This window comes from Fringilla coelebs (genome assembly GCF_963513975.1).
Source record: "Fringilla coelebs genome assembly, chromosome: 7".
Taxonomy (NCBI): Eukaryota; Metazoa; Chordata; class Aves; order Passeriformes; family Fringillidae; genus Fringilla; species Fringilla coelebs.
In genome coordinates, this window is record NC_140035.1 from 25,130,136 (window position 1) to 25,147,695 (window position 17,560).

A 17,560-nucleotide genomic window follows, 5' to 3' on the forward strand; every position below is an offset into this window, starting at 1 on the left:
CTCTTGCTTGTGCTACTCACTTCTCTGACATTTCCTCTGTTTAGTGTCTACCTTTTTCTCATGATTTCACTTTCAAAGCTACCTGTGCACATTAGCAGATGGTTGACTTTCTGTCTATATCTTCTTTCCAGGAAGTGCTCAGAGTCAAAGTTTAAGTGAAAACACCCCTGAATTTGGCTTAACACCTGATATTGTCTGGATTACTTCAGGTCTGAATGTGACACGTGCAAAATTGCACAAATAATTTTCTTATTGGAAATTGTTCCCTGCAATTGCATTTCAATCACAGGGATTACATCCCAAGCCAGCTATTCTCCAGTGAATGATATTATTCTAACCCAAAACTTCAGATATTAAATTAACAGTTTCTTACCCAGGTGTTAGAGGAGTGGGAGTGTGAGATTCTGATGTGTATCTCTGGAAAAGAGCTGCAGCTTTCCCCTTCTCACTAGGTGCAGCTGCTCTTCTAGGATCTCCTGAGCTGACTGCACTGATCTTCCTGGGCTTTTTCTGCAATCAGTCCCTTCTTCTTCTCCCACTGAAATGCTGGTTTTGTGATAGTTTCTGTGGCAATCAATGTCTGCAATGGTAACCCCCATTCACTGTTCAGTAACACAGCTTCTGAACAGAGCATTTTTTTACACGTGTTTCAGAGAAAATTCATCTCATCTGAGGAAACGTAGAAAATAACTTGTGAAGCACAGAGAATGGAACGGGGCCTTGATCCTCCATTTCCTTCATTGCAACAAGGTCCCATAGTGCTTTGCATAGATGCACTAGGAAGCAGAGAGCCCCATCAGCCTTGATCACCACTTTCCTGGACTATAGGTAGCAGCATAGTGGGAAAAGCTACACCCAAGCATTTCCACACATCCTATTTTTGTTTGCGAGCATGGGCAACTGGCACGACTATTTCAAACAGTCTTGCATCTTATACCCAAGACAGTCTAAAGGGATGATGGTTCCTGCACTCTGCTCCTCAGGACAAGCCTGTAAGCACAAAGGCTTGTGATACTGTACTCTGATAGAGGGAGGCCAGTGTAGGGCTGAGTGTGCATGCACAAGGTTTTGACATGCAGGAACTTCACACCTCTAGTAGCTCCCATCAGGACTTTTACAGCAGCTCTGCTCTGCTCCAGGACTCTGATAATAAGCTGCCCCCTTGCTCTGAGCAGTAGTATGATTGAGTCCCCATTTAAAAACGGTATTGATTTTGATAGGAGCTTTGATAGAGCATGGCCATTGAAGGAGTGCCAGATTTGGCTGTTAATCTTCAGGATTGCTTCTTTCTGCTTGGTTGAGCATATGCCTCACGTTTGCTATCCACAATGTGAAGGATTTAGGAACTGTCAATATCTATGTTGACATATGAAGCACTAAACACAGCAGGAGCAAGATGCACATTTGGGTCACTCCTGCTGAGGCCTGGCATTTTTACTGCAGTAGTTTAACAAGTCTCCACCTTCTGTCCCCCTGTAAGGGCCTATTGTCCAGGAACGGAAGCTGGGAAATCTTTTGGTTTTCCTGCTCCTCTGTTGCTGGTGCTGCCGCTCCACACTCAGACAGAAGCTGAGATGCAGGGTTGGCTGCAGGTAATTATGACACCATTTCATCTCCTGCCTTTGCTCTGTGGGGTGGTCTCTGGCACTCCAGCCGTCCTCAGCCTGGCATTGTTCTTAGAGGTGCTCTGCACACTGGCGCCTGCTTGAGCCCAAATCAGGTCTCAGCAGCAGCATGGGGTCTGAGTTTCAGAGGCATTGAGGACCCACTGACACCATTATTTTTGGAGTGCTCCCTGCTCATGAAATGCAACCTCTGTATACTGAGAGTTCTTTGGAAACTGCTTCATGTGTCTGGTTTTGTAAATTTACCATGGGTGCCTTATTTTACTAAGAATGAATGGCTTCTGCTAGATGTCTGTAAAGACTGCAAGTGTTGTGGCTGAACTAACAGGTTCATCAAGAATATATGAGAAATAAGACTTGTAGAGGGAGTGATACCTTTTTATTTATTTTTTTAAGTCATGCCTGGCATTTTTGCCACAACCTTAGCTGACAAAGCATTTTCTATCATGTTGCCTCAAGACAGCACAGAAGATGAATGTCTGGAATATGCTAAGCTTTGAAAAAAATGTAGAGATGAAATCAGAAAAGTAATTCAACATATCCCCGAAGCTCTTAACCACAAGTGATGACATTCTAATCTTTGGGGAAATGCAGGACAAGCACCGTCAGCCTTTCAAAGTGGTGTGTGTCACAGTGAAGACGGTGCAGAACCAAGGCTGAATTTGGAAAAGGGTCACTGTGCTTGCATGGTGCTCTCCAAAAAGCAGAAAATTCATCAGTGCACCAAATAAAATTCTGCTTTTGGCTAAGCTGTGGATGTCAGCTGACTGTGGGATGCATTTCTACCTCTTCCCCAGAAGTTTCAGTGTGACCTTGGGGCATGTGCATGCTGTTGCCACATCTGTAGAAACGGGCACGAGTAATCTTTTTCGGGCACGAGTAATCTTTTTCGCTACTTCCTTTGTGGGCTCTGCCAGAGCCTGGAAGCATGGCCCACAGACAGGAGCAGAGAGACGTGCTGTATTTGTATAAATGCTAATTGTGCTGGGCTCAGGTTTAGGTGCTCTACTCTCATTTGCATGCAAACACACAGGAAAACAAGATGTGCAAATGTAGTTCATCTGCAAGGTGGGAACGGGGCCACAGCGGGGTCACAGCCGTGGCACAGTGGCTGCTGCAGTCTGCCAGAGGCCATGGACTGAGACCCCACCACAGCAGGGAGGCAGTAATGCAGCGCTTTCTCAGGCACTCTGCTTCTCCTCCCTTTGAACTGCGGGGTGCCATGGAGAGGAAACGGATTTGCAAGAATTACCTTCAAAGTCAAAGGGCCTCAAAAGCCAGAGCTGCTGATTTTTGTAACTGCAGAGCAGTTTCTGATGTCCTTGCTGCAGCTGAAGAGAACGTGGCTTGGGCAAAGCCTGCAGGAAGATTGGTCCCAAAGCCTGTGCTGTTTCCAGCAGAGGCAGGAGAGCAAAGCACCGCCAGGGAAGCAGAGGTGGAAGGTTCCTTGCCCCCAGGAATGTCCTGTGTAGATGCAGCCCTTCCAGGGACAGAGTTGGTGGAAAGGGGGTGACAGGTTTTACTTCATTTCCAACAAACTGAACTTTATTTACTTTACAGAGAAAGGGAAGTGACTTCCACTGACTTTTGCTCTAGGACCAAACTGAAGAAGGATGAGAAGGCTTGGCACAGGTTGATTCCAAGCAGAGGAGGAGGCAGATGCAAATGCTCTGCTGCTGGTGGTGTTCTGTTATGCTGTTCCACAGCAAAGCCCTTAGCTGTCATCTAGACACGCATAAATAGATTGGCTTATTTATACATCACCACTGACTATAGTAACTCATGATTTTATCTGACTTGCTTGAAATGATAATTCTTTTGAAACAAATGCAGAAGTTAAAAAACAAACAATCAAAAAAAAAAAAACCAAACAAACATAAAAGCAAGCCAGAAAGCCCCCAGCCAAGCAAAAGAATGCTACAACTCTAAAACTGAGCAAGATGATCCCAATTGGAAAATGTCCTAAAATTCAAATTTAAAAAAAAAAAAATCTTTTGGATTCTGAATCTTTACAGTGACAACATATGACTTAAGAAGTCTCTGGCCCCAATAAATGCAGTTCCTGCTTGCTTGGTTTTTTAACAAAAACTGAAATGTTTATGTGTAAGTTGCTTCCATCTGCTGGGCTCTAAGGATGGTATTAAGTATCATGAGATTCAGTTTTGTCCATTCACAGTTTTATCTTAAGTTGAGCTTATCAGCCAACAGGGGAGAAGTTTGCATTAGCTGTGAGGTTAGGACCATGAAACTGATTAAGTAATGGAAAGAAAGTTACCTGGCAATATCTCAAGTATGCCCATTGGATCAGGAGCACTACACACCATCTCTCGCAAAAGAATACTTTATTTTTAAAGCTATCCCTGTGGCTTCATAAACTTTTGCCTCTGCCAGAAATGCAAGGAGTAATAAAAGAAGACATGGTTCTAAATGCTATAATGGATCCAAAGGGAGCACAGATGGGGCAGATGATTAGAGGACTGAATTCTCTGCTATGGAAGTGGACATATCTGAATAGAAATTTCCCTTCAAGACTTAACAATGAGATTAAGGATCTTGAGATTGCGTAGTGCTGACCAGCACTACTTTTCTGGCACAATTTTCTGTAGCATCATCAATAAAAATACCAAATTGGTAGTAGCACCTTTCTTTTGGAGACACTCTGAAAGACCCATGTATGTCAGAAAAACTTTGTGGTTGAGCCCTTCTTCCCAAGGATGCTTGAGAACAGAGCATCCTATGTGGAAAAGTGTTAAGAAGTCTGTTCAGGCTTCCAGCCATTAATCTGGAAATTCTTTGTAAAAAGAAAGTAACCTGATTTAAAATATTCAAGTAAATGTTTTTAAATTATTCAAAATATCCTATTTAAAATCAATCTGAGTAAATTCAAAATTTCAACAAAAGACTTCAAAGGACCATAAATGATCTAACTGGAGTTATGGAGTCCTTCAAAAATATTAATGACTAAAAACAAATTCCCTATTAAACTGTCAAATAAATTAGAAAAATATAAGCCATCTCTGTGGCATGTTTCACTTGTTGTAGCAGACATTAAAGAGCTGAAAAAATATCACAGAGAAGTTATTGTTCACATTTCGCAACATTCAAAATATAAAATGTTGCATTTTGTTCTTTTTATGTTTGCTTCTAAATCTCTAATCATTATATTCTGATGGTTTGTGTGCTTAATCACTGCTCATTAACACCATTTTTCTACACAGTGCTGCTAAAAATATTTGTTTGCAGTTGCCCTTGTACTCTGAACTGTGCCATTTCCCCTGCACAGCATCCTATGCAGGGAGGCAGAACATTAATACTCTGTTCAGGTAATTCAGAGAACAGTGACACACTGGCATAATTAAATAATGTCATCAGACTCTGAAGTGAACTCCCTACGGTGAGGCACCGCATGAGAAACCTCCTAATACAACACCTACGGCTTTCTTACGCAAAACTGACTTTACTGTAATGTGTTCCATTAGGAGAGCTGAAGTTTAATGGAGAAATCATTATTTTATTTTATTGGCATTTCATGGGTAACGTGGTATGACGCTTCTGCCCACTGGGTCCTGTCATACTTTCATCCGGCTCAAATAAAGAGCTGTCTCTTCTCTCTTTGCCACAGAGGAGCTAGATCACTATGGTCCTGCCTCCTCAGTGTAATGACTTTAGATGGTCTCTGACAACAACCTAGATTTTATACTGATGAAGTCCTTCTGAGGTCTCCTCTACAGCCTCTACAATTTTCAAGAGCCACTTTGAAGTGTGGGCATCCAAAGCATGACACACTGCTCAAGTAACGGTGTCTGCAAATACCAAATTGTCTAACACTAAGTACCAAATCTGGCACTGATATGTCTGTCCCACAGCTGCAGCCCCAAGCATTTCTCCCATCACACCATTCTCACCACTGCCATCAGGCAAGGTGAGATCCCAGTCCTGAGGAAAACGGCTGGGAGAGGGGCTCTTCAGTGTTGCTGCTGCTCCAACATCAGGTAATGGGCACTATGTATCACATGGGTTGTGTCAGCAGGGCAAGGCTCCAGCTCTAATATTCATTGCCTGTGTCATATGCTCAAGATGGCTTTTCTCACAGCAAAGCTGGATACATTTGTGGTGCTGCTGTCTCAGATAATCAGTGGAAAAGCAGAGAAAGCTGGGACAAAGGACCATTGCACCAGGGTGCCATACACGGCTTGGCTTAGCAGCTTCCTCAGGCTGTCATTTCTTGACAAGGTCTTTTGCTATTTTCCAGGTCTCCTGCCCTTCCTATTCCTGCTGTGTTACACATGAGCTTGTAGGTTCCTAACTCTTACCTCCCTTGCAGTCAGGTTTGCTTTCTTTTTTTACCCATTCCTCACACCGACTCTTTGCCTCTCCTGTCTCCTGTACTGTTTTATTTATCTATTTAATGCTGTTCTCATGATTATGGTATTTGGGCACCAAGCAACTCGAATAAACTGTCTGTTTCATTGGCTCAAAGTGTTCCCATTTATGTCGGTTGCCTGGTAACAGCTGTTGTAACCGAAGTTGCAAAATTTTTAGTGAAAAACGAATCCAGTGCTCCCAAACAGCCTGAACTTGAATTAAACTGCTAACAACAGAGCTGGAATTTTCCACGCTTTGGGGCTTTCCAAAGCTGATCTCTCGCTGTCAGCTTGGAAAAGTTCAAACAAAACCAAGTTCAGCCTCCTTAAAGTCCTGTGGGGGAGAATGCAGAAAGCCTCAGTCGTGTCTCTGCGACTTAACTCCTGTCCTTGCTGCACTCACAGGAATGCAAATCACTACCTGAGCCCTGCAGCTGGCTGCAGGCTGCCGGAGAAGCTCGCTCTTGGCTGGAGGGTGTTCCTGACTGTCGAAATGGCAACAGAGGGTCTGCCTCTGTTTGTCTCTGCCAGTGGTTTCCACCCTGCAGGATTGAGTTTTGAAGCTAAAAGATGTTTCTAATTACAAGCCTTGCCGAGGCAGGCTGGGAGCCGGGAGGCTGCGGGAATTCAGCTGAGCCGAGGAGGCGGCAGAGGCTGCCGGCAGCCGGGCGCGTTCCCCACCTTCCACCCGCGGTGAAGCCTCTGTGCCTGCGCGCCGCGCATCTGGACGGTGCAGGCAGCACTGCCTCAGATCTGGCCCGCCTGTGTCCCAGAGCCCGTCTCATACTTTGAACCTTCACGGATTGGGAAAACAAGCTGAGGAGCAGAGTGATAAGAAGGTGGTTTTGCTACTGAAGAAGCAGCTTTGATTCAAAGCCGGGCTGCAGAGGCACTGAGTATCTGCAGTGCATTGCAAAGACTGTGGCAGGTCTTGGCACCTGGTGCTGGGATGCCTGCCCTCGGAGGTACTACAAAACGGCACCAAACCATCACCCCAAATTACCCTTAGGTTCTACAGCACCTTGGAAAAGCCCTAATCCTTCTGCTGAGCAAGGAGCAGCCAGACCTTGCAGGAACAGACTTTCATGTGACCATAAAATTAACTTTGGGGCCAAAATTGTAACTGCTGCAGGAAACTGTGGAAACAGTTGAGGTGGAGATTGGAGTGAAAAACTAACTGCTAACATTATAATGAAAAATCCATGCAATAGAAAACAAGAAGGAGCAAAAGACTTCATAGGCCAGTAAGAGTAAAAAATAAGAATTTCCAAGCTTTGTTGCATTAATTGAAAAGAATCTAAAGCCACCAATAATGTTATTTTATAGTATTATTAATGATTATTCAGTGTTCAAAGTTATCTAATGGTGAACCCAAATACAAACAAAATTAGTATGACCAGATCATAATCTATTTCTAAAAATATGAATGAGTTGTTGAAACAGCAAGGAAAAGAAATCAGCATATGTTTGTCTGTTTGTTTGCTTTTTTCCTTATGGAATTAGTGGGTGTATTTCATTCCCAAAGCCTAGCAGAGGGCAAAAAGAGCATTTTGTCATCCATTTAATATGAGTTCTGGAGGGGTGAGAAGCTGTTCTTAATTCCAACATGAAAACTTCCCCTCTGTGTTTGTCAATATGTGCACAGAGGATTGTGTGTGCAGGGTTTAACTGCAGAGTTTATCAGGGTAATGTTCTCATCGCAGGAGAAATCATTGAGATTTTCAAGCCTCAAGTAAACCTCAAACTTCAAGCCTCAGATAAACCCAACCCCCACTTTGGGGAAGTGGCAGATATGTGTTTGTGCTTCCCAAATCTTTGAGCTTCCTGAAAATCAGGCCTCTTCCATGTGAGATTAAAGAGAAACCAAGGAGCATGATGCTAATGGGTAACACTAAACAATATTTGCTTAAATTGCCATGTCCTTAATTACTGCTTTAATATAATGAATCTAAATATTGTATAAGATTTTGGTTTTGATCCTTATTGATCTCTGCAATGTGTCTAAACATGGCGGGGAAAAGGAATTATAGATGAAAAATATTATTTATCATTAAACTCTGTGTCTTACTTTAAATATCAATGTTACAGCCTCCAGCATTAGCTTTGCAGTGAATAGTAGCACAGGAGTAGTTTTTCTATTTTGTGGACTTGGAATATACTTGACATTGTCTCTACAGGTACAATCTTTGTTTATTTTCTGAAAAAACCCTTTGGTTTTGCATGTAGCTAACAAGAACATCACTTGCACTTTACTTCCAAAATTCAGGTTCCTCTTTTTCATCCTATTAAATGATTGCAAAGGTAAAATCTTGTTTGCCCCAAATGTAACATTTACCAAAATGGACAGTAGGTTTGCTTTGTGGAGGACTGTTGTTCTGGTTTCTTTTCCTTTTTTGTACCTCTCTTCACAGGTGTCTGGGTTTGGTCCATTGCCTCCTCTGTTATGTACGGCACCCAAGCTGGCTGCCTCAAGCCTTGCAGAGGCTGACTTGGGGCAGCTTTGTCCCCAGCAGACATGGGGTGAGTCAGCAGTCTGGGATCCTCTGCAAAGAAGTTTTGGAAGAGTCCATGACAAATACGATTTCCATTTGAAGCCAGTGAATTCAAGAGGAAACTATTTTCTTCCCTAGCACAGGAAAGATCAGTTTGTTACTGGAAGATGGGAAAAAACTGTCAGCAAAAGTATTTATGTCTTGTATCTATTTATTTTTTTATCTTTTGCCCATCCCCATGCTTACCTGCTTTTTTGAAGCCACCCACACTGGCTAATCAGGAAATACATAGTACTGCTGTGCAGCCATCTGTGAAGGGTTCATTTCTTCTGTCCAGCTCAAAATTCTTCTTGGCATTGCCAGGAGTCTGGGTTGCAAGTTTCAGTCAAGCCCTGTGCACTGCCCTCCTGTTAAGCACAGTGTAACCCCTGGTGCTGGGACACTACATGGTGTCCCTCCACTCCTCATATCTTCCATAAAGCAAGGGAATGGCTGTTCAGAGATGAGGCTGATTTGAATGGCCTCTTCAGTCTAGTCTGTACTAGCTGCCAGCTCATCCTGAAAGGCTTGGGACAGCAGAGGTGGGGTTAGTGTGGATATAACCAAGGAGAGTCTGCATGTGGGCTGTTGAGGAGAGGGGAGAGTTTGTCTTGCCTGCAGCCTCTGTGCTCACAGGGTGCAGTCAGGGCAGGGCTCCCAGCAGGCACCAGTGGCAGGAGAAGGTGCAGCAGTAAGTGGGAGGCAGAGGAAAACTAGGGGCACAGCTCTAGGCACACTGAGAGGAGAGATAAAAATCTCCTGATTTCCACACAGACAAGTTTAGATGACCTGGGTTTCTTGCTATAGCTGGTAGAAAGCTGAGAAATCCCTTAGGAGGAAAAGTGTGATAAAATGATGGAGGGCTTTACACAAAGGCTGGCAAGCTGTAACCAGAAGGCATACATTAATGAGAGAGAAGTTGAATTCTCATCTATTCCACCTGTGAATCCCAACTGAAGTCAATGTGGGAAGGCCTAAATGGCAGGAATATTTGAAAATCACTTGCAGTTTAATTATTGTCAAAAAGCTCTAAGAAGAAGTTTGAGTGGCTGAGGAGTTACACAGTCTGAATATATATCACCACAGCAAAATCCCTTTAGATGCAGATGAAATTACAAGGCAGTGATAGCTGGACTACAGAATAAAATCCTGTTCAAAGACTGCTGTAATGCATTTTTCCACTGCAGGGCAGGAGTGAAACTTCGAGTTATTGTGTAAAGAGAGAAAGAAACTTTGGCCCTCAGGGCTGCAGTAGGAAAGATAGTTTAAAAAAAGATCATTAAAGAAAAATCCCTCCTGAAGACTTTGATGTCTATTGATGCAAGGTGCTATTTGTTCTCCTACTGAAGACAGATCTGAAAGACTCTGCAATTACTAATAAATCTCTTGCAATATTGAGCAATTACCAACAATGCAATCATAAAACAGTGCAATAACTAAATAATTATACGCTTGTTAGAAGAATATGTTATTTGGCTTCTTGGAAAGAAAGGGGAAGGAGGTGAAAATAAAAAAGACAGGATATTGGATACCACACAAATAGCAACAAAATACACTTTGCAGCCAGAATGCTGAGTAGTTGTAAATACATAGGGCTGAATCCTAACCCTAGAGAAAATAAGAGCAAGTTTAACTATTGATGGGATTTTTTTTTTTTTTAATAGGAATTCATCTGTCATCCCAAATACTGAGTATGATGTCTGGACAAGCTTCCTTCTGTATACTAGCCATGTCCTATCCAAACCCAGTCCTGGGAGTACCAACTGTCTCAGTAGCATTTGCTTTACTACTCACCCTACTGTGAATAAGCTGCTACCTCCACTGGGCTCCCAGGAGCTCCGAGGAGAGCACTGCTCTGCAGTCACAAAGGCGTGTCCATGCTGGTTACCAAGGCCCAGCTGGAGCCACAGGAAGCAGATTCACACATCCCAGAGGCAGCTCGAACCCCTGCTGATGGATGGAGGCCACTCTTTCCATACCTGGTAATAGAGGGATAGGGAGTGCTCGGGCTGTAGATGTCCTGCACTGGGGTAAAAACCCCAGAGGGATGAGTGGAAAAATGGTGAATGGGAAGCTCAGGTTTCATCAGCAGAAATGAATTAAGATGGGAGAGAGCGAGAACATTGCTGTTGTTTAGATTTTCCCCTTAATGAATCTGTGATTATTCCAAAAACAGCTGGAGAAAACATCTGCATGAATGAATTGCCTCTTGGAAGGAAAGGTGTATATCAGTTACCATAATTCAGGCTGATATGCCATTGGCTTGGCTCACTGGTGTTCAGCTGTTGCCTTAGGTGTGAAAGCTGGAACACAATGGAAAAGAATGAAGATTTTGAAATGCCTTTGGGAAATACTGTGAAGTGCTGTAGAAGCAGAAAGCACACTATGTACTGTAGACACAGAAGAAAAATATCTGTTGTTGAAGAGATCAAGAAATCATAGCTGAAGGATTTTGGATATGTTCAAGGATTAGGGACCATCTGGAAAAAGGATCATGCGAGGGACTGTCTATGGTAAAACATTAAAGGAAAGGCAGGCTGCTGTGCATGCCTGACCCAGATAGTTTTGTAGGCACAGTCTACATAAATAGAGCACAATTTATGGAGCAGGCTGGAGACTGATACTCCTGTAAAGCACAATGTCATTCTTGGAATATCAAGCAATCCTTTTCAAAAGTGACAGAGAAGTCCAAGAGGAAGGCAGAGGGAAGTAGGCTGTGAGTAGTAGGAAAGCCCAGACTCCAGTAGCTAAGGGCTATGCTCCCTTCCTCCTCCTGAACAAAGGAAAGGAGGGAGGGCTCTGCTCTAATCCTCCTTCTGGCATGCATTTTAAATAAATCCTTTGTGGTCAGGGGACGGGAACAGACACTTATACACCCTCCTCTTTCCGCAGCTGAAGGTAATGCAGCTGGCAACACGAACAGCATCTCTTTCCACTGAGTCCTCTCTCCTCCCTGCCTTGTTGCTAGAGCGATTGATTTGTTATCTCAGAGACCAACATTTCCTCTCTCTTTGAGATCCCCCAAGGCTGATCTGGCCTGGGAGCCCACAGGTTTTCCATGTTTAAAGCAAATCTTTCAGCTTTGGGGAATGAATGGGTAAAAACTTCTAGCATCTGTAGCTCATGTGACTGGACAGCATAAAATAGCCGAAAGGAAGAAAGGGGAAAAAGCAAGAGAAAGAAAACAGAAAGCTGAGAATTTATGAGAATGTTTTTAAAAGTTTGCACCTTTAGCTGTGATGTAAATGGTCTTCTCATGGATTTTGTGCTGAAATAGACATTTAAAAATCACATATATTAATTAAAATTATAGATACTGGCCAGATTATGACCCATACAGATGTTGCCATTAGCAGTCACAAAAACAATGGCTGCAAACAAAAAGAAAGCAAAACAAAAAACAACTAATGAAACCCAAAGGAAAAGAAATGAGTGTTAGAAGCTTGAAGTAAACAGAATCTAGAAATTACATACTCTTAAATAGAAGCCAGTGGTGGCCCTTGAAAGCTCATTTTTTTCTCTTGGATAATCAAAGGCCATATTGTGCCTTTAGGCACAGCTTTGAGTAAGGAGAGATGAATAAATTGCATTGCTACAGGAGTAGCCTTAGGGTGGGAAGAACAGAGAGCCAGTGTAACACCCCCTTGCTCAGATCAGTAAGCAAAGGCAGCTCTGCTGTGCAGCAGTTCCAAGCCACCCTGGGAAGTGAGCAACACTCTCCTAAGGAAGGGTGACAGTGTTGGTGTCAGAAGAGAAAATCATCACTATAAAGCTGTCAAGGGATATGTGAGCATCCCAAGGACATGGGCTCTAAAACACATGTCAAACACAAGATGTTTGGTATCAGAACTAATTTGACAGACCCCAGGATCTTAACCTAAATGTCCTTGATCAGTGCTGTAGTAAAGCCTGTAATAAAGAACCTTCGCTTTCTTCTCTAGCTCAAGAGGAGAATTCCCCCTGTGCCACTGTGAAAGATTTTTGTCCACAAATTCCTGTGAGGAAAAAGTTAAGCCTAAGTGATTTTTCAGGGCATCCTATGTGCTCCTGCATAACCTCAACTTACCATATATCCTGTTTGTACATTTTGCTGCCTGGAGGATGAGCAAGATTGTCATGGAGAGGTGGCTCAGACCAAATCCCAGGCGATATTACACAGCTGATATTATCACAGAGTTAATAAACCTCTACTTTGAGTTTAGGTAACTGTGGAGAATTAGGGATAGTCCAGAGCTGGGTATGCTTCCTACCATCTCACTGCCTGATAACATTCCCTATCACAAAACATGTCTCTCACATAGTGCTGTGTCTTTCTGTACTGTTGCAGAGCAGAAGAGGACTTTGGTCCTTCTTGGATGTCCCGGAGAAACATCTTGTTGATCCTGGGCAAGATATATCACAGAGCAAGAATGAAACTCTGATGAAGTAATAAATGGGACCTTAGTGTTTGCAGTCATGAACCACAAAATCCCCCTTCATGCCAAATGAGGTGGAGATTGGAGTGAAGCAGAATTTAGTTGTCAAAGTGAAAACAGTGAGTAAGATTATTTTGACATATGTGAACACAAATAAAAAAGAAATCTAGGATTATATCCACCTATGCTTTTAAGTTAGCTTCAAAAGGCTTTTCTTTCTCTCCCTCTATGTCCTAGAGATTGTATCACTAAGGTGTTTACATAACTTTGTGGCTGAGGACCATTTTGAAGAAGTCTTTAAACATGCAACTTTTATACATAATTCTCCCCTAGGGCTTTATTAAGATTTTCCTTCCCCTCTGGATTTCTCTGAACATACCTTTGGTTTTTTTTAGGGACTAATTTCTACACCTGCCAAACTTTTAAGAATGTTAATGTCCTTTGGACCAATTGAGACAGAGCCATCTCCTGCCCACACTGTAAACAGAGCTTGTTATCAACAGCTCTTATGCTTAATTAACTGTAAACAAATCATTATCCGATGAGCAAAACATTCCTTTCCACACTGCGGGGTGGGGTTGGGCCGGTAGTGTTCAGCTCTTCTGCACTCAGCCTTTTCTCCTGCAGGCGTGCACCCACTGCCAGGAGCCTGTACTGCCGTGGGAGCTGAAGGATGCCCGGGTTCTGGAGGATGCTAGCAGGGGTTGGTGCAGCCCGGCTGGCTGTCCAGCTCATGGCAGAGCTGGGCCAGCACTCCCGTACCGTCCTGGAGCGCCAGCAGGGAGCAGGGATCCCTGCTCATCCGAATTCTGCCTAGACTAATTGAAAGTGGACTTCTCCCATCTGGTTCCAGACTTTTATTTTGATATTACAGGGGGTATAATACGGCATATTCAAGCACACTCTTCTTTCATATCCTTATAGAGTACAGATATTAAAAAAAAAGTTTTTCTTGAGCTAAATCAATATAGTTATATGAAGAGATAGAAAATCCAAGGTGAACTAGGGGTGGCATTATGAATGGAAACTGAGAATCATCTTGCTTTGCAAGTCTCACAATTTCTTTATTTATTATTTCAACTTTAAATTAGGTTCAAATTCAAACTTTAGCGAGAACTTGATTTTATATAGATTGTAAACAGATCTTTTATATTGTATTTTAAAAAATTCTACCGCATTTTCCAAGAATATTTGTTAGTTTGCTTTCCCTTTATTCACCAACATTGTACCACTGAGACTTGGCTGTGAAAGTGGTTTTATTGATTTTCATTATTCAAGCTGAGAGAAATGCAAAATATAAACAGCAGAAATTATGACCCTTTTTGCCTTTAGTAATTGAAGGGTTTACTGGTAACAACATTCAGTAGAGAGCAAACAAATACATTTTACTGTGTTACCAGAAAAAAAGTTTGAAAAACCACAAACCAGATCTCCAGGGATTATGAGATTGATTTAAATGATAAAGTGTTTTTTTGTTTTCTTTTTATCTGGTTCAACTTTATCTCCAAATCCATTCCAGTCTCTGAAACCCCAGAAAAAAACATACCTGCAGTAATAACATCTTAAGGCTCTTTAGGGCTTTTTCAAGTTCCTGAACTCAGATTGAATGTATTCCTCTCACACAGTTATTAATGGCAGAAAAGGGGCTGAGCCAGTTGTGCTCTAAGAGCATCTTCTTTGGCAACCCTGGCTCCTGATGTCAAATATTAATTGTCTAATGGGCGATGGTGTAGGAAGGAGACACTGTTCAGAGCCAAAAACTAAAGGTCGGCACTTGTGTTGTCTTGTTAGCAGCAAAACTAGGAAAATTCCTTCTTGTTTTTAAGCAGGTTGCTTAACCAGTCCATGTCTGCTGGCACAGTGATTACAAAACTTCACTGACAATTGCTGATTGTTTTGGAATCTTTAGATAAAACCTCACAGATAAAAAAGCAAAGTGCTGATTATCTTTATTACAATTTCCAGTTACAGTAGAGAAAGTGTAAGAGCCATTCTAACAACTTAGAAAAGTATGATTTCAGAAGTTTTAAATTCTACTCCTCTGGCTGGCACTGTGCTAATGCCACTGTGGGAAGGAATGGTCAGTAGGGAGGGCAGGGGTGTTAGTAGGGCTGTATTGCTGGCACAGCATCTACCCATCAGGAAACTGCCAGCAGTACCAATGTGACCGGGTCAGGCACAGAGCTGTGACCACACTGCTGACCTGCAAAGCATCACAGGCCAGACGGGAGCCCTGTGCTTTCACATGGACGGCTGATCCAGCGTAAGGGATGATGATGTTGTAAAGTGAGCTTACACCTGCTCAGCACCTTGTGTGGTGTCTGTGGAGTTTCCCATTCAGTGCTCAGGAGCTCAGGAACTGAGTGTACAGATCTGACAGCCCACAGCCTGTGTGGAGAAGAGCCAGAGGGGACAGCAGACCAGTCAGTTGTAGGACAAACTCACACGAAAAGTGCAAGAAATTAGCTGAGGCAATCATTTGGGCAAAGAACTTACTGTGGTTGATGGAAGTGGAGGTCTTGCCCACTCCCCTTCTGCTCTCAGCTGTTGGGCCCTGCCCTTGCCCTCTAGTCTGCTCTGGGATATGTCAGAACCTTCCCTGCATAGCCTTTGCTTGCCAACAAAGCAGAAAACAACGTTTTCCCTTTCCCTGTGTTAGTTTTCTACCAGACTTATGTGCTGAAATGGCTCACAGAGATATCCAAGAAGCATCAGGTGGGAAAGGATGAGGGAAAGGGAGGAAGGCAAGAATAGTAATCCTCAGTGACAATGACTTGTTAAATCTGCTCATCCCCTCTCATGAAACTGATACCTGAATGTTATGAATATTATCTCATGGATATGTATTTGTGTCTGAAGCTCATAACCAGGCTGCCTGCAAAGTACTGTAACCTGATATAAATCAAAAGAAAAAGGCTGCTGTCATGCTGTGCCATGTTCTCCCTTGGGCCAGCATAGGCTTTAAACCCCATTACAGAACTGAGTTCTGATTTATCTTGATTTTCTGGTTTCTGCAGAACTGATTTGGCTGAAAGTTAATCTGGCAAAAAAATTAATTTCCACAGCATCTCAATGCACAGACCTACAACTGTGCGCTGGCACATGAAAGGGAATGGACGGGAACAAACAGCTGGGGCCAGGAGGGAGCAGAAGTCCTCCTCTGGGGGGCAAAGCCAGTTTATGCTGCTTACAGCATTAGCTGGATGATGATCTACTTCAAATGAAATATGGTTTAGATTTCTGCCACAGAATCAAGCAGGCAGGTCCTCTTAAATGCATGAAAGTATAGTAAAAACAAGACCTCATTATTATTCAGTTTTAAAAGCTGCTGTATTTTACTCTGAGTGAATTTAAATTGGACATAAAAGTGAGATGACTTGATTCTTAGAGGTTTCGTGTGCCCAACAAGAAATGGGTTTGGAACTTTGGGATTTGGAAGCCTTCAGCTCACAGAGGTCCATGAGGTATTTTTTTCCAGAAGAGTACTTTTGATCATGATTCCTGATGATCTCATTCAGGAACAAATGATGAAGGGGTCTGATAAGTAAAAATTACTCTCTTCTCTCTTTCACCATATTGCAACTCATGCTGTAGTTTCTTAAGAAGTGTTTTCTTTGAATTCTAGTTCAACACTCCTGGTCTTCCCATATTTGGCTTCTTAGCTGTACAAATATGACAGCTTTTCTTGTCATGCTGTTACCTGCATTGGAGGAACTTGCTTTTGGAAAAGTGTTCCCTATCCCTGATGAAAAATATTGTCAACTCTCTGATAGAAGAAAGGGTTTCTTTTCAGAAAGTTGTACAGGCTGAAGTCTCAGGGATAGTTACAGGTAAAACCTTGATATGTAGGTGTTAATTGTTACCAGATGGCTTCAAAGACTTTCAGACTGTTTCAGCATAAACAAATGTGTAATTCACACAGAACACAATAATGTCTTATTAGCAATACCATGCATAACTTTCAAACAAACAGGGGCAGACAGTAAACACACTGGTGATTCCTCTGTAACCTTTTCTCACTCCCCCTTGTTGATGTGTGATAATTAAATACAATCTCAGTTTCTGTAAGATACTAAGCACACACATTTAAAGAAAACCTTTTATTTCCTTTCTTTCTGGAACAGCTATATGTCCTTACAGACTAATCATAGACACTTTGAAACCTGCTGCTTAGGCTTCAGGTATGGTGTTGGGGGAAAAAGTGTTTTAATTTTTTTTCAGACATATCAGTTGGTCTAGCACAACACACTTTCTCTGTCAACAAACTCCACCCAACTCCAGTTACAGTGCATATCACCTGCATTTTTCAGAATTGGAGGAAAAAGAAAATCATACCACAGTTTTTCCTCAGTGTGTCAGACTTGCTTATAAACAGAGAGGGAGAAAGGGAGAGAGAAATAGAAAGAAAGACAGAAGCCTTTACATTCATAGTCCATTATTAACCCAACTAACCAAAACCGTACAAGCACAGGGACCCAGGCTTCCCACCAGCACGTCAGCAGCTGAACTAGCTGAACTCCTCCTACCTCCTGCTCCCTCTGATTCAGCTCTGAGGCTGCTGTGTGGGACTTCTCCCCCTCATCATCGCTCAGGAGCAAAGAAGGAGGCGAGGAGCTTTTGCTCCC